Raw genomic sequence first — 18,960 nt, 5'->3', positions numbered from 1 at the left:
TCATGGCCATACTCGGGACTTTATTCTCATTAACATTAACTGATCTGTTTCTGTTTATATACCTCTTACTTTTACCTCTCTTTCCCCCTTGATAGGTTGTTCAGAGTTCTATGTCAAAAGTGATATATAATTTTATCAGACTCATAGAGAGGTATCTGGGTGAAATATCCACTGAGAGAAACTTCAACTAATTTTCTGTGTATTCATCCAACAACAGAAGAAAAATTTTTAAAAAATACTTATGGAAGTTGAGGTCAGTATTACTTTTCTTGATCTTTTCTGAAAGAACTCTACATTATCTTTCCCTGGCCTAATATTTTATTTTTGGCATGCTTATAATTGTTAACAAATTTGAGGAGCTATGCTAATACATTGGAAAGCTTTAGAAACAACAAAAAGAATGTTAAATTTAAGGAGAAAACTTATTCTTTGTATTGGATGGTTTGCAGTAATTGAATAACTTTTTAAATTAATAGGAGGAGATTAAAAATTAACTTCTGTCCATAAAGTATTTGTTAGTCTAATGGCCAAACAATGAGTATTTTATGAGGCTAAATAAAACATTAACAACACAGACTATCCTAAGCTGTGAATTTTAATTCTTTTTTCAATTTTAGTGTCATGGTGGTATATACTAGTCAATAAAGACATAGATGTATAAGTGCTGGAAAACTGCATAGTGTATTATTCTTCAAATTCTTTCCTTTTTCTCTCCTATAAACCTATTTCCACTAAGTATATTATTTACCCTGCATTACCATAAGATTAGACTCAATATCATTAGGACAAACTGATTACTGAACAAAAATAAACTTCATATAAATTACAGATACAGGGAATCCCAGGGTGGCTCAGCGGTTTAGCACCTGCCTTCGGCAGTGATCCTGGAGTCCAGGGATCGAGTCCCATATCAGGCTCCCCACATGTAGTCTGCTTCTCCCTCTGCCTGTGTCTCTGCCTCTCTCTCTCTGTGTCTCTCATGAATAAATAAATAAAATCTTCTAAAAAAATTACAGATACAGATCTTCAAATTAAATTCCACTGTCTACAAATACTATACGTGGTGAGTAATATAACCAAAGGGAAATTTCCACCTGATTGTACTGTCTTCCAAATCAAAAATGTAAAAGGCTGGCTTGCTGGTTAAAATAATGTTCTCAGATAAAGTTCTGTACTATTTGAACAAATTCATTTCCGTGCCATAATATTCTTGATAAAATAAGCAGGTTGGACTTTTGCTACTTGGTCTTCAGTTTCATCATTTTATGCACACTTCTGTATCTAAAACCGTGGACACTGAAATGGCATGGATTGTGCCTTACTTATCTTTGTGTTTCCACACATTCAGGAGCACCCGGCATTTAAGAGAAATCCAAATAATATCTGTATAAAGAATATGTTCTGTGGTCTCTTGTTACTTTCTTTTTTGCCTGTTGTGTATCATTTAATCCTTCTGACCATCTTAGCAGACACTCTTGGTTCTTACCTAAAACCTTGCTTTGCTCCCACCTTATTTTTGAAAGAATACTAGTTTGGTTCATTTCTGCCAGACCGTGTGACCAAGAAAATGGATAATCTTTCTCAAGTTTAAAGTGAATCAGAGGTGAAATCTGTTCTCTTTACCTCTGATTGGTTTGGGAATAAGCATGGACTACGAGCATGGCCAGTATGAGGTGAAACAGTATGAGGTGAGCAGTTGAACCATGGGCAGTTGCCAGGAGAGGGTTGTGTGGGGAAGATTTTCTGTGGATAATAAGAGATATAAATGAAACATGCCTCTCTTTCCCCTGGGCATTGTGATGTAGACATGTTACATCTGGAACTGGGGCATCTGAAAGGCACTTACGTGCTGAAGTTGGCAGAGTAGAAATTTCACAGAACTTGAATCACTCCCATTTTTAAGTTTTTTTAAGTATAATCAATTACAGAACTGATCTATGTGCAATTTCTATAAAATTCCTCATGACTAAACTAATTTAAGTTGAATTCTGTTTTCTTATAGTCTGATGTATAACCATGCGCCTTTCTGAACTCTTCATTCTTCAAGTTTATATGACATTGAGTTTGCTCCTTGTAATTCTTTAGTTGAAGCTTTTCTCTTTGTGTCTAATATTTTGTTTTTAGGCTTATCCCAAAGTTTCCTTCTTGGTCCCCATCTCTGCTGAATGTTCTTGGTGACTTCATCCCACTATTTTATTTACCAGCTCTATTTTGATAATTACTAAATCTTTTCTAAAGTTTTACTTCTCAACTTAGCCTCAGGGCTCCAACGTCTTATAAGACAAATTTACTTGAAGTTTTGCAGATATTCTCACATTCCTGAGTTCATTTAAGAACTCATGATCTTCCGGGGATGCCTGGGTAGCTCAGCAGGTTAAATATCTAAATGTTGGTTTCAGCTCATGTCATGATTTTGCAGTTGTGGGACTGACCACCACGTTGGGCTCTGCATTCGGAGTGAGGCATTTCTTCCTCTCCTTAGGCCCCTCCTCTCTTGCAGGTGCCTCTCTCTCTCTCAAATAAATAAATAAAATCTTAAAAAAATAATAACTCACAATCTTTCCAACCTCATGCTGTTTCTGCTCTTGCCTTAAACAAGAGCTTCCTGAGTATGTTTGCTCAAAACTCGGTGGTCATTTTTGGTGACTTATTATTTCTGTTTTCACTCTCTTTAGGTAATGAGCCACCAAATGCTGATATTTCATCTGAACTGTTTTCTGAATCATTCTCTTCATTTTCATTGTTACTATACTACCAAGTAAGTGTTGCAGATACACAGTATCTGGGATAGTTGTACAAAGCAATCTAATATGGGTTTAGTTTTCTTGCCTTTGAAATTCAACTCTTATTTTCTCTGATTGTTTTTATGATCTGTGAGGTATTCTGAAGTTTCTCTGTAATATAGAGTCTAGATTTGAATTACTTTTTGTTTTTCATGCTTGGAATGTGTTTTACACCCTGAATCATAAAATACATATCTTCACCTCCATATGATTCCTTAATATTTGCTCATCAGATTCTTCTTACCCTTCATTCTATTATTTTCTTTTTGAACAAGATAGCACTTGACATTTTTTTCATTTCTACATATCACTGTATGAGTGTCCTTTTAACATTTTTCTCACAATAATATTTACTTAAGTGAAGTAACTTTATAAAAACCTACCACAAATGGAAATGTAATATCAGAAGCCAAATAAACAATAGCTGTACCAGGTAGTGCTCTAAGTATTTTTATAAGTTAATGCAGTGTATTCTCACAACAGATCTTTGTAACACTATTGTTGTGCCTCTTGTTTTATATTTTTAAAAAAAGGAAATGTGATACAGAGGGATGAAATGACTTGTCTTTGGTCATACAGCTCATAAGTAGTAGAATCAATATTTGGAAATAGGCTTCAGAATTTACTATTTTTAAGGACTGCATTCAGTGATAACACTTTTCACTATTCCAGTGTGTTCATCCTTCAGGGTTCTAAAATATTTCTTTATGAACTAAATAACTAATTTAGTAACCAGAATTCAGTTTTACTTAATTAAAAAATATAAATGGAATGCATAGCAATGAACTAATGAAGAGACTTGGAGATAAATTGTGTCAGTATAAATAAATAAAAATAAAAATCTGCATCTAAAATTAGGAAAAGAGATACTTCCAGTTAATACATCGTTTTGTCTTTAACAGTGTTTTAGGAAGTTTGTACTATGGTGTCATTAGTATCCAGGCACTCAGAAAAATAAGTATTTCTTGTCCTCTTGCTACATGGTACAACTCAGTCAAGCAAGGAATACATTTTAGTATTTTTATATCTAAAATGTAAACATTACTTTGAAGTACAAATGAAGTGTATTTTTAAGCTTATTAAAAGTAATGATCATTACTGAATCTGTTATGTAATGTTAACATGATGCTACATCCTACTTTGAAAATACAAAATCCTTTCCCTGCTTGGAGAAGGTGCATTTGGAGTCCTGGTTGGCCTTTATGTAATTTTTAGAAGATTGGGCACTTCTGCTTCTTCCATTCATGATAAGAGAGGTAGTAAGCTGACAGAAACAATTTCTTTTTATTTACTGGCCATTATGGTTATAAAATACTGCAGACACAAGCTTAACATAAATCAGTTTCCCTCAGATGAATGTGCCTTCAGAGAGGCTTTCTGCCAAGGTTCCTCACCTCGACCATATCTCTCTGGAGTACTCTTGCTCTGTCTTTGGCAGCCCTTTTGAATTTATTTTGCTTTTAATTCTGAATAATCCTCAATCAGAAGACAAACAGAGGCTTGAAACTTTAGAGTTGAAAGGGACTTTAGAGGTTATATCAGTTAGATCATTTGTCTCAGGACTCTTTCTGCTTCAAACGACAGAATACATGACTCAAACTCACGTAAGTAAAAAGGGGATTTATGGTCTCTGGAAATTAATGATCTGAATATAAGGTAAGCATCAGGGAAGGCTTGATATAGTGGCTCAAAAATCTCATCAAGAACTGTATCACTTTCCATTTCTCCACTCTTTGTTTACAGTATGTACTTCATTCTCAAGTTTTTTCATGATTTCCTTCATAAGGAGTTGGAATGCACTGATTTACTTTAGTCAGAGCCCACCCTTTCACTTGGAGTGTAGAGCCAATACTCCCCAAACGATAGGACTTCTCTACAAATGGAGATTCACAATGCTAAAAGAACTGGGAAAAAAATGGATGTTAGGAAGGAAGTCAAAAGATATATATATTATCAACCCTGTTATTTTATAGATGAGGAAGAGAGGTCTCTGAGCCACAAAATGGGGAAAGAAAAACATTTATTAGACAAACTAAATTTCTGTGACCAGAAATAAACATTAATTTTATTAAGCCAGTGAGATGTCAGGGTTAACTCCCAATTGTGGGGAAATACAGATTTAGTCCATTTGGTCATCTTTTCAACATTAATTTTGAGTTTCAGTCATTAAGCTAGGTACTGGGGATGAACATACTCTCCAGGCTGTCACTCATCCAGAACACATGCTTTGAATCTTAATCTCTGGTGTTTAGACTTCTGAGTGATCAAGGTTTTTCCCTCAGCAAAATAAGGACAATGATCAATGTATATAATGATGAAACAAACCATTCATTGGTTAGTTGGATAGCACATGAAGATATAGAGCTCCAGCCGCATTTCCTCCTGTGTTGGGTACATTACTTCTCATGTACTCCTTGAAGTAGTACAAAGAAGCTTGTTTGTTTATTTGTTTTTACAGATGAATAATAGACTGACATGCATTTTCAGATGTTAGGTTACCCTTTCAGGAGATACCTTGTTCAACTAATGTCTGAAGCTGTCAGCTCTTTTGTATGGGACTCATTTATTCAATAATATTTATTGATGGTCTGTTATATGTCAGGCAGTCATCTGGGCAATTGGAGATATATGTGAACAAAATGCAGATAAATTCTGCCCTTTCTTATATTTACATAACATTATAATGATATGGTACAGAAAGAACATAAACACAGAACACAGAAAGTGTTAATATGTGTCTAGGTAACCTTGTTTTTTAAGAAGATACCTTCATGACCTCGCTCCCCCTTCAAGTCTTTTTAAGATGTCATTATTTCAAGATGTGTATGATGACCAGTTCATTTACAGTGGTATTACATTACCTGCCCTCATTCTCCTCAACCCCCTCCCCTGCTCCAATTTTATTCCATAGTGCTTATTACTTTCTAACATACTATATAACTTATACATTTATTACATTTCATGGGTATTTTCTCTCTCTCCATATAAGAATTTAAGTTCCACAAGATAGGGACAATAAATTCCTTTTTATTGCTGCATCTCCTATACCTAGAACATAATATGCACTCAATAAATACTTATGAAAGGAAGACCAGGAGAGACAGAGGCAGTGGAGTATAATAGTAGAAGCACATGTTTTGGAGATTCACATTATTGGTTCAGGCATGCCCTTAGTTAGTCAATACAACCTCCTTAAGCTTTAGTTTATTGATACAATGTAATTTTTTCCTGAAAAAAAATCATTATAGGAATGACACAAAATAAGTATGTAAAGCTTGTAACTTATTTCTTACCCTAAATAAATAATAGATGTGGCTGTTGCTGTTGATCATATTGTGCTAATGCAATTGTTTTATTATTTGACAGATATTTGTTGGATACCTAATAATGTTCTAGGCACAGTGCTAGGCAAATGCTAAGATCAGCATATGGTGAGAACCTCTCTTCTAGCCCTGTAGTTCTGGAGCTCTCCCTGTTCCAGAGTTCTGTTTCCAGTTGTGTTATCATCTAAAGCAATGAATCTAGGGCACCTGAGTGGCTTAGTCTGTTAAGCAGTCAACTCTTAGTGTTGGCTCAGGTCATGATCTCAGGGTTGTGAGATTGAGCCCAGCATCGGGCTCCAAGTTCAGTGACGAGTCTGTTTAATATTCTTTCTCCCTCACCCCTAGCCCCTCCCCCACATTCATGTGCATGTGTGCATGTGTACACACACTCTCTCTAAAATAAATATAAAAAAATAAAGCAACAAATCTTATATCTGGCTATGAATTTCAAGACCTCAGAGGATTTGCTAAATACATAGATCTGTGGGATGGAGAAGCCCACCTGGTAATTCTAACACATCAGGTCCAAAATGGAGAAGGGTAAAAGTGTGTTTTCAGCAGTTTAGGGATGCTCTGTTTTCGAATGTAGCTGATCTTTAAAACAAAGTTTTAGGAAATCTAAACCTACCCTAAAACATACCTAATGATTGTTTTAAAATTGTTTCAGAAAGTTGTATTTTCACTCTGACCGTGAGCTTCTGGATTTTGATGCTTATTTGAAGCAAGGAATCAATCTTAAAGATTCGTGGAAATAGGGGAAGTCTTTAAGAAGATTTGAAGTAGGGAGAAGCAAGGTATAGAAGACTTTCTAAACCTTTCAAGTAATATTTGATAAAAGATCACCTTCTTCTATCTGGGTGTTAGTTAACTATCCATATCTTTTCCAATTTTAAGGGTTTTTGAACACGGGGAAAAAAAGAGAGAGAGAGGGGCAAACCAAGAAACAGACTCTTAACTATAGAGAACAAACTGATGGTTACCAGAAGGGAGGTGGGTGAGGGGATGGGTCAAATATATGATGGGGATTAGGGAGTACCCTTGTGATGATCACCTGGTGTTGTATGGAAGTACTGAATCACTATATTGTACACCTGAAACTAATATTACATTGTTTGTTAACTGGAGTTTATATAAAAACTTAAAAAAAAAAAGAAAAGAATCTATGATACCTCTGAAAATAATTCTGCAAAGAATTTGAAAAAAAAAAAAAAAAACAACAACAAACCTTCCTGTTATGCCAAGTGGTAATCTTTCATGCTTACTTAGGCAATTTGTCTCTAGGGCTGCAGACACTATGGGCCCTCCTGGAAACTGCTAAGAGCCAGAGAACTGAAGGGTGTTTACTTTTCATATCTTGGACTTGGCACAGTGCAGCCTTGGGGCAAATACATCACAAGTCAACCTAAAAGTTTTGTCTTAACTTTGGTGTCTTCCAAAATTCTATTTCAAAAGAGACTCTACAAGATATTTCTACTCAATTAAAACTTTTATCAAAGGGGATACTTCTGGGTAGCTCAGTCAGTTAAGCATCTGCCTTCGGCTCAGGTGTGAACCTGGAGTATCAGGATCAAGCACCACATCAGTCTCCCTGCTCAACTGGGAGTATGCTTTGCCCTCTGTTCCCCACCCTAATTGCACTCTCTCTGTCACTGCTCTCTTTCTCTCAAATAAATAAATAAAATCTTTAAAAAATTTATATCTAGGGAAACTACATGGAAGGAAATGTCAGCTGAGAATTCTTTTTTAAAATTATTTTAAGAATAAGTTCTCTATCATCTGTCTACCTATAGATACAGATATTAAGATGGGTTATTACGTCATGAGAGAAGTTAGTAATTGGGCATTCAGTTTTGTCATAGTAAGAAAAAGGTAATTTTTTGGTGGAGCAAGAACCTATGAGCAGAAAAACAAAATGAATATGGGAATTTTGTCTCCACAGAAGAAATGGGAACTTTATAAAGAAAGAATAAGATGATGCAGGTGATAAGGAAATTAGGGAAACTGACTTGTAATGTAATTACAGAACCAAGAGAATTCCCACTATTGAGAGAAGAATCTATGGAACAAAAATTTGGCTAACATTTAGAAGATTTTTTAAAAAAATGCCAGAAAGATAAAAATCTAATTATCATCATTGTGTTAGAAGGATTTAATAACGATGAAGAAACTTGATGCCAGTTTGGAAAATGCCACATACTCTGGGACCTTATTACACTGTGGAGCTCCAATTATAATGTTGTGCTGTATATCCAGAGATGAAATTACAGGCCCACCATCTGTTTTACTGGTGATGGGGATTCATTTGGAGATTTTAGTTTATGCCAATGCTGCATATTTGCAAGGCAAGAGCTGGTGGCTCCTGTCTGTTTCCATGACCCATGCCAAGTCATTTGCACTAGCTGGTTTCACCAATAAGAGATAACGTATCATGTGATAAAGATGGTGGCTTTTTAGGAAGGGCTTAGCAATTGATGATACATGATAAGTCTTAAACCATAAAGGCATTATATTTGAGAAGCATCTATGTCTAGATAGAAAACTGAAAACACTAACTTTTAGCACTTTATATGCTGTGTGGGTTTCCATCAGTAGTTCTCAACAGGGTACTTTTGTCCCATAGAGGATATTTGGCAATGTATGTAGATATTTTTATTTTTGCAGCTTAGAAGAAAGATATGCTACTGTATTATAGCATGTGGAGGCTATGGGTGCTGCTAAACATCTTACAAAACACAGGTCAGGCCCCACACAGCAAAGAATTATTTGGCCAAAAATATATGTAGTGTCAAGGTCAAGAACCCTAGTTTAGACTAACAGTTTTTCTGAGTCCTCCCCCCTTTCCTTATATGAGAATAATTTCTTACAGTTAATCAAAGAATTAATGAGATGACACATATACAAATGCCTGAGAAATGGTAGATAATTACTGAATTTTGAATATGAACATTTAAAACTAACTAAAAAGTGATTCTAAAACTTTATGAAGTTGTTTGGAATAGGATTCTGAGTGTAGACAATGGGCATCATGTTGTAAGTGACACTGACCTACACCAATTGGAGCAGAAGTGTATGAGGTATTTATTTTATGTATTTTATGTCTCTTTATTATAATTATGTAATTACTTCCTATTGTGTAGCAGAATTTTTATAAGAACTGTGTAGTTTTTATAAAGAGAGGGCTGCTCCCATTACAGTTCAAAGTGGTTTTTTTAGTCTTATGTTTATGGACAATTTAATATAAATAGAATTATGACATTTTAGGGTGGATACTTGACACTGTGCATTTCTCAAAACTCACAAAATTTTACAGCTCAAACTCTGAACTCTACTGTATGCAAACTTAAAATACTGATTAAGATATCAGAGTCACAAGATAGGATGATGACTGTAAACAAAGACTCTAACTGTATAATGAACATATAACCTTACTGAATAAGGTGGTGGGAAAGGTGCTACACTAAAGTAACTTTGGAATTGAGAGACTAAGGACTAAAGACAATACAAACTGTACAGAAACACTGCATTCTAGTTGGTAAAGTTAGTTTCTACAGAGGCGCAGGTTAATAATACTGAAATTGCTATACGTATATAGTCTGAACCATTAAGTAAATAGATGGGGAATGATTAGAGCCAATTTTTTCATTACTGTAGGGAGGGTTTTAGATAAGGAGGGGGAGAAGGCTGGAATGATCCATGGGGTAAGGAGTTAATGCTGAAGACATCTGCATGAACTCATGTTTAGTTTAGTATAGATATATGCATATTTGTGGGTTAGTAATGCACACATGTAATTTCTAGCTCTGTCCTCTGAGATGTCCTAGAAGCAACACCACCTCAGAAGCAGTGCACACAGTGTACTCCCGGTTGTTGATTTCTAATACCATGTGCTCCACTAAAAGGAACCGGAGCTTCTTAGAGAAATAGTTGACTATTATAAAAAACAAAATGACAGGGATGTGTAAAGGGGACAGAGGAGCCAAATGAAAGAGCTCTCAATAGCTTATCTTGCAACAATTAGAACAGTAAAGTAACATAATATTGGAGTATAAAGTAAATGTCCTTGAGTCAGTACTGACAGAATTAAATAGCTACATGACTAAATGAATAAATACATACATACATAAATAAAAAGGGACAAACTTCCTGAGCAGAAGAATTCAAAATAACTTATGTATATTCCACCTTTCAGAAGGTAGAACATAACTACTTTCTCTGTGTGGGCTGTACATAATGACTTTCTTCTGAAGAGTGTGGCAACAAAAGTGGAAGAAGTTGTACTTTTATAGCATGAAATCTGATAAACAGTTATTTCACTCAAATGAATCAAGGTCAGTGTCAACAGTAATGTCATGTTGATGACATATACTCATGATGAGAATGGCACTTTACTTCTGTGGTTTTTCTCTCAAAAGCCTGTAACTTCAGTTCATTCTCAGAAAAAAAAAAATTAGGCAAATCTCAAATGTGGGGCATTCTACAAAGTACCTGATCAGTATTCCTCAAAACTGTCAAAATCCTCAAAAACAAGGAAAATTTGAGAAACTGTCATAGCTGAGAGAAGCCTAAGGAGACATGATGACAAAATGTAATGTGGTTTCCTGGATGGGATCCTGGAACAGGAAAAAGGACATACGGTAAAAATCAGAAAAATCTGATTCAGGTATGGGCTTCAATTAATAGCCATAAATCACTTTTGGTATACTAATTATAACAAATGTATCATGTTAGTGTTAATGTAATATGATAATAGAGAATAGTGGAAATATATCCATTATTATAGATAATAAGAAGAGAAAGTGGGTGTGGGATATAGGGAGATTCTAAATTATCTTTGAAACTTTTGTTTTAAAATTATCTTTTGTAAATGTACAACTATTTTAAAGTTAAAAGTTATGTAAAGAAAACAAAACACCTATGTCTTAGGACATCTCTATAGACTCAGATTTAATTTGTTGGGGTGGAGCTTGAGTTTATGTATGTTTTAAAAGAGCCCGGGGTAGATTCTACTAAGCATCAAATGAGGATTAAAATCCATCAATTTAAAAAAAAATGTATCAAATCAGTACTGTGGCACAAATTTCCTTTCCAATAGATCCTAAAATTTGCCTTTTCAGTTCAGAGGTCTGCCCTCTTCCCTAAAGATTCTTTCACAGTGATCAGTAAAAACATCTCTTTTTTTTTTGAGTCAGAGTTTGAGCATCCAAGCCTGAGCACTCTGAGAAAACTCCAATGATATTTCTAAATTTAGCAGTATGTCCTATGTCACTTAACAACAACAACAACAAAATGTGGTCTCTAAATTATAAAAAAAACAAGATTTAAAATTTATTAACTGAGGTCATGGTTCAGAAGGATGAGTTAGTACCAGATTATGGTGCCTCCAAAGTGGCAACTGAAATGACTACCTGTTTTCCTTTGAGTTACATGTGGAAAACTTGTTTTTTTCTGTGCATAAGTTTGGTTCCGAAGTCACAGCAGGTCAGTATAACAGACATCAGTTAAAGGGATAGGATCATAAACCTTTGAGATTATCTAGTCTAGTGGTTTTCCTCTGGGCCACATATTTCTTGGGAGGCTTCCATGGTGTTTATGTAGGATAAGTTCCAACCGCTCCTCTGTATCAATCAGATCAGCTCTAGTATAACCAACTTTATTTTTTTCTGGTGTCTACACATAGTATTCCGTTTTTAAAAAGATTTTTGATGCTAAGGAAAAATTAATCACCAAACTAGTCCAGGCACTTGCAGGTAAGTTATCTAAAATCCAAAAGTGTCAAGGTTACATGGTTCTAGTACCCAGTTATGTCTACAATATGTATGTAATTATGTCTAACCTTGATCTCAACGTGACAGTGATGGCAGCAAATCCAAACTTTGTAAGGTCTGGTATCTATAGCTTTCTGATAACCAGGTGAGTTCAGTTCATAAGCTCAAAAATATTCAAGCACTGATAACAAATTATGTTATTTATGACAATCTCCCTTCCTTCTCAGGTATCAGATGATGTTTTTGGTCTTCCTTTTAAAGGGCAGGTTCCATTTTGTTTCTTTGGCTGTAGATACCTGTTTCAGTTGGATCTTGAACCCATTTGAAGTGAGACCTACCTTTATGTGACTCCTGCATATCTGACTTTGCTGATTCCCAGTAAAACATGGCTTACTATCTTCCTAGCAGTGCCTGGGAATTGTTAGCAAGTGCTGAGCTCAGGTTATGTTCTTCATAGGGAAGTCTTTTCAGCACCACTTTTTTTTTAAGATATTTAGACTAGACTTAAGCCAATTGGCTGCAAAATTGTCAGACTGTATTGCAGGAAACTCCAGGCAAATGGCATCCTAGAAATATAACGTATTCAGCACAATAAAGTTTGAAGCTAATCAACTCCAACAAGATGATTCAACTACTTTTAAGTGTCACCTTGTCTTAACTTTCAACAAACATACCATTGCACACAGAGCTTTGGCCTGTCTGGCGGGTATACTTCAAAAAGCTTTAATGCTTGAAAAACTCAACTGCACAAACACAGGTATGCTTTTATTATTACCAGTTTCTGAATATGGCCACAAAAAGAAAATGCCACTGTTATTTTCTTTTAAAAGCCTGTAATAAGATAGAACTAGCAGATAGAGTATGGCCCTGAGGTGACTTAACTGTATAACTCTTTTAAAAGTTCTCAAGACTAAATTACGCTTAGTGTCTGACTCAGCATTTTACAAGCTAATATCAGAACATCTACTTAGACCTTATTAAAAACCCTTGAGAGAAGTGTAACCGTGTTTCTGGAAATTTTTTAAAGAATTTAAAGTGGAAAGAAAAATACTGGGTTGTGTAAGTACGTTTTGTTGAAAATCTCATTCAATTTTATTTGACATGAATTGTGTTTCAACTTAGAAGTAAAAATTAGTGATCTAGTGGAGAGAAATAGCATTTTATTGATTAGAAAACATGTACCCACATATGTAGGTTTTCTGGCTAACTCAACCTTATGTCCTTATGCATTACCTCTTTTACCTCTTTTTAACACAAATAATTTTGTAAAGACTCTGCATACTTTCTGGTACAAAAGATATTAATTAATCACAGTTATTCCATTAATATGTTGAACACAGCTGTCTGGATGTCTGAATTTGAATTCTAGTTCTGTAACTTGCTAACTCTCTGACTTTTGGTACATTGTTTACCTTCTCTGAGCATTAAAGTCCTCATATAAAAAAGGGGTAATAATTATACACATTTTACAAGTTTGAGAATCAGAATAAAATAATCCATGCAATCCTTACTGACTTGTATATAGTATAAAGGATAAAAGAAACATGTAGTAAATATTAGATATTATTGTTTGCTATTTTTTATGGTGATAATTTAGTACACAGCCCATTTCTATTTTTACCTGTCTTTCAAACTGTCAACTATTGCTTTTCTTTTATTTTCACCACTTCCCTCCCCACACCTCATATCCTTTCCCCAAATCCTTCTATCCTCTACTTTTAATCTTCTGTGGACTGGAAAACTAGATAAGAAAGTTTATAGAGTATAATAAGCTACCAAAGAGTTAATAGACTGTAAAGTAATAGTTAAACCTTTGGCTTTAGCATAGGAGTTTGGAGCAAGATTTGGCTCTGAGTCAATTTCAGAATTTGAGGATCTGTTATATGGAAGTAGAAATCTGATAGACATCTATAAATATATAGATATATATTTCTAATATAGAAATATGTTTCTAATATAGAAATATAGAAATCTGATACATTGTTAAACATGGTTAAATTGTACATATTCAACTTAATTCTATATGCTTTCTCATACACATAGCCTACATGTTTTATTTTAGTAATATAGAATAGCTATCATTTTCTTTTAATATATAATAATTACTTAATTATTGTTTTAAGGCAACTATTATACATTTGTATAACATTACATACACATAAATGTTTAGGAATGAACATTTTTAGACTTTTGAGTAATATGACAAATAGAGTTTGTTTTTCATATAAAATCAATATTCCAACAACTTTTAAAATGGTCTGACAAAAGAAGGGGAAGACCTCACTAATTTCAGCATTCAAAGACATGGGTTATTTCCAGTTTTGTGCATTCCCATTTATTTATGTATTTATTTTATTTTTTAAGAGAGAGTTACTGGGGTGCACAAAGTGGGGGGTTGTGTGGAAGGAGGAGGTGAGGGAGGAACCCACTGAGGGAGAGAGGAAAGAGAGCATCTTAAGCAAGTTCCTTGCTCAGCATGGAGCCCAACACAGGGCATGATCTCATTACCTTGATTTCATGACCCTGAGATCATGACCTAAGCTGAAATCAGGAGTTGGTCACTTAACAGACTGAGCCACCTAGGCATCCATGTGTATTCACTTTTAGTTCTTAATTATAAACACATATACTCTTATATCATTATGATAAAAGAATAAATTTATAAAGATTAAGAATATCATGCTTCAGTTGTTATGTCTGCAAAACTTTAACCTGGGCATAATAGATTTAAAAATAAAGAATTCTTATCAATCATGAACTCAATATTTAACCAGCAAAGAAACAAACCAAGATATTCCCTTCACAGTAGATGTATTAGTAAATTACAAAAAAAGAAAAAAAAAAGAAAAAAAAGTAAGAGTGGGAAAGATATATATTAATTTATAGAGGATGATGATGACAAGTATTTCAAATGAAAGCATGTTCAGAACTTTTTCCTTTCCAATCATCTCCTCCCTGATTATGCATATTTTAATCACATACTACAACCCATTATCCGATAAAGAACCAGAAAATCATTTTTCTTGAAGGTTATCAGCATCAAGCAGTGTTTAACCAAACTATGAAATAAATTAAGATTCTAGGAAGTGATTATAGTCAGCACATATACACACATGAACTGCAACCCTAAAATTTTAAATTATTTAAAGATTTTTTTAACCTAATAGAATTTTTCCATGACCCTTTTTTCCCCAGTAATCATAGTTTATTGTCACTGAGTTGGAAATGGATTTGACTTGAGTAATTGTGTTAATAACATTTTCTCTGGAATACTAAATATTCTAGAAGAACAAGGTCCTGAGCTAGAAATTCTCATATATGCATTAAATGGGAAGAGATTGAGTCATACTGTTGTTTTAGTGTTACAGGCATGTTGTTTATAAGAACAAACAATGGAGGAAGTCTCATTTTTCTTCAGATATTGAGGCTTTCTTAAATATTTTATGGTTATTAAACAAAAAGGTATATGATAATTTTATACAAAAACTGAATGATTAAGAAGAGTTATTAAGTAAAGTTTGTTTCATATTATTGTTAATAAGCCCTAAATATTTTTACACGTTGTATCATCTATATATTGAGTATCATTTATTCTTGATTTAAATGTTTGTACCTTTAACAGTTGACATTTAGGTGGCTAATATGGATCATTGATAAGATCCGTAATTCTACGAATTGTGAATGTCTTTACTATTAGTGCTAAAGATTTCAGGGTAGGTGCCTTGTCTGCCCTGACTCTTAGGGACCACAGAGAGTTTGGGACTGAGAAGTGCTTGTTTGTATTAGAAATCTATGAAGCACATTTTTTCCTAGGCCTCTTCTTCCAGGTTCTACTTTTGCCCTTTTCCTTCTTGACGTCCATCTGTCTTGACTACGGCCAAACTACATTATCATGACCATCTTGATTCCTGACTGGGTCTTCAGTTAGTAGTTTTACTTCTCTGTTTCTGACTCTGAGTCGTTACCAAGTTACCCACTCATCACTGTTCAAAAAGAAAAAGCTTCAGCTCCTCTCTAGCAAATTTCTTCTTTAAGTTATTGGTCATAAATCTGTTTTCTTCTTTGGATAATAAAAGACATAAAATTCACTTGTATCCCTGAAGTTCACATCAATGATTTGCCAGTCCAGCTGAAAACGACTCTCTGGTTCACCATGATAAATCCATTAAGCAGGCATATTTCAGGTCACAAGTTTCTGATAAAGTGAGTTCACAATGAAAATATAATTAGATCTGAATTGTTCAGATTCCTGAGCCGTCCATAAATTTAAAGTGGCTGCTTTCCCAGCTCCCAGTCTTCTACCTTTCTATATTGGAATTGACAGCTGCTATACAATCCACAAATGAAATAACCAGGTTTTGGTAACACCTATTCTTTTGAACTTTGTCCTAAGAAAGACTGCATTAAGCATTATCATTGGCTTGGCACTTAAAAAAGCTAATTTGATTCTTTCTTCCAGGTTACTCTGCATCATCTTATCTCAGCCTTGACTTGGGGTTTACTAAAGGGATCATACTACAAGGTTCCTCTCCCCTTACATTTTATTTTAGAAATCATGGTTGTCAGTGGTGTCGTCAGCACACCTATGTCATGATTTCTTTCCATCTTAGGGACTTACTGCATATTCTACTGGATTTTACTCTGTTGTCACTATCAAGCCATTAGTTTTATTTTCCATCTAACTTAGCTGCCTACCTCTTCGCTGCATTCTTCATGTTAAGGTCATTTTAGAATCATTTATGTATGTATGGTTGTGCTCATGCCAAGATGGAAGCTCATCCAATGGCAGAAAGGGGAATGCAATACATGACTAAAACTTAGAGGATAATGAAGCTACTATTATTTGATCTTGTTCATTCAGGCTTAGAGACCAAATAGGTAGGTGGTGCCCAGTTGGTAGAAAATGCAAAAGTGAGAAATAATCAGAGGAAAATCTCACATCAAAAAGGTCCAGCATGACCATAACAAGCAAATCACAGAGGCCGGATTTGGAGGGTAGACTTTTGTATTTGGATTGAGCAATGGCAACTTTGCAGGAGAAACTAGTCTCTCAGAATAAAGTGTCAAGATAGAATCATAGGCATGAAATAAAATAAGGTGTCATGTGGAAATTGATTGAAAAAACTCACCACAGTTGTTTTCTTCCATGTTTACCCCATCAAGAAGTGGAGTCTATCTCTCTATCTCTTGAAGCTAGGCTAGCTTTGTGGTTTGGAACTTACTTTGGCCAACAGAATATGGCTGAAGTGATCCATGGAGCTGTTTTAAACCAAAGTATCAAAAGACCTTCCATGTTTCCTCTAAATTTCTTGGATCCCTGCATGCTCAGGTACACAAGTACACTGGAGAGTGAAAGGCCATATGGAACAAGGGCAGCTGCGCCTGCTGAAATCATCATAGACCAGCTAGTTTTTAGCTGACCTGTAAGCTGATAACCTGCCCATCGGTGTAAATCTAATGAAAACTAGATGAAGCACCTATTCCAAATTACCAACTTACAAAATCATATGCTTAATAAATGTTGCCTTTTCATATACTTAACAAATGTCCAGTAAACCACTAAATATGAAGATGATTTGATACACATAAATAGCCAACCACTATAACTCCATTTACTGAAATGGGTTGTACAGAGTTTGGATTTCATGTTATAAGACAAGATGCATTCAAGCTCACTATAAGACTAAATTAATATTGACCAACAAAGGTACTATTCCAGAAGTCCATTTCTTTTTGCATAACATGGGACTTATTATAAATTTGGTATGGGCTTTAGAGCCATAACTCTAGATTCTAACGTGTAGAAGAAAAAGAGGTTATTACTGGAAGAAATATTTTGAAAAAATCAAGTCAATTAAACTACTTTCATTTATTAAACACTATGTATTAAAAAGGGAAGACAGCCCAAAAGAAGAAGTGAAATAGAAAATTTTTTCCAAAATTGTTAAAATTAATTAAGGATTTTGCTAATTAAAAATTCTTAGAAAACAAAAGATAGCAAGTTTTAACAATGATGTGGAGAAATTGGGATGCTCTCATAGTGTTGGGAATGTAAAATAGTGCAACCATTATAGAAGACTGTATGGGGAGTCCTCAAAAAATTAAAAATAGAATTATCATATGATCTAGCAATCCCACTTCTTGGATTATATCCAAAAGATCTGATACCAGGATCTTAAAGAGATATCTGCCCTACCAGTTCATTGCAGTATTATTCATAATAGCCAACATATGGAAACAACCTAAGTGTCTAGTGGCAGAGGAATGGATAAAGAAAATGTGACCTATACATATTGTGGAATATTATTTAGCCTTTAAAAAAGAAGGAAATATTGCCATATGCAATGACATGGATGAACTAGGAGGACATGCTGAATGAAATAAAGCCAGTTACAGAAAGAAAGGATAGCATGATTCCACTTATACTAGGTATCTAAAATAGTCAAGCTGATAGAAACAGAATGGGATTGTGGTTGTCAGAGATTGAGGAGAAGGGGAAATGGGGAGTTACTATTCAATGGCTGTATAGTTTTATTTATGCAAGATGAGTAAGTTCTAGAGATCTGCTGTACAATATTATGCCTACAGTTAACAGTACCGCATTGTGCACTTAAAAATTTGTCAAGAGGATAAAGTTATATATTAAGGGTTCTAACCACAATAAAAAAAATTCAAAGGAATATAATACAAACTATAGTATAATTTTCAGTTGAATTTTTTTCCAGATAAATTTAGATAGATGAGATTTAACAGAACTATTTAATCGTTAAATTTCAGAAGAGAAAAGATAGATTATGTAGTGCAGTTTTGTCATTTTTGTAGTTGCTAAAAAGGGTCTTGGATAGGTCCTATAAATAGTAAGCAGCAGAACTTACTACGTAACATTCATTCATTTCTTCTCATCTGGTGCTTTGCCTATTTAATGAGTTCTTTCAAAAGTTATACTAGTAGAAAATATCTATCTTCAGGGCCAATGTAAAAACAGATACAGCTTTAATTTTATAAAAATTGTCTACCTTGAAAATTTTTGCATTTTTCCTTAAGCACCATTATTATTGGTATTCTGATGGCATATTCCATTGCTAAGAC

Source organism: Canis lupus, chromosome 19 (assembly GCF_048164855.1).
Source record: "Canis lupus baileyi chromosome 19, mCanLup2.hap1, whole genome shotgun sequence".
Classification (NCBI taxonomy): Eukaryota; Metazoa; Chordata; class Mammalia; order Carnivora; family Canidae; genus Canis; species Canis lupus.
The sequence above is the reverse complement of the archived record's forward strand: the minus strand, read 5'-3'. Positions refer to the sequence as shown.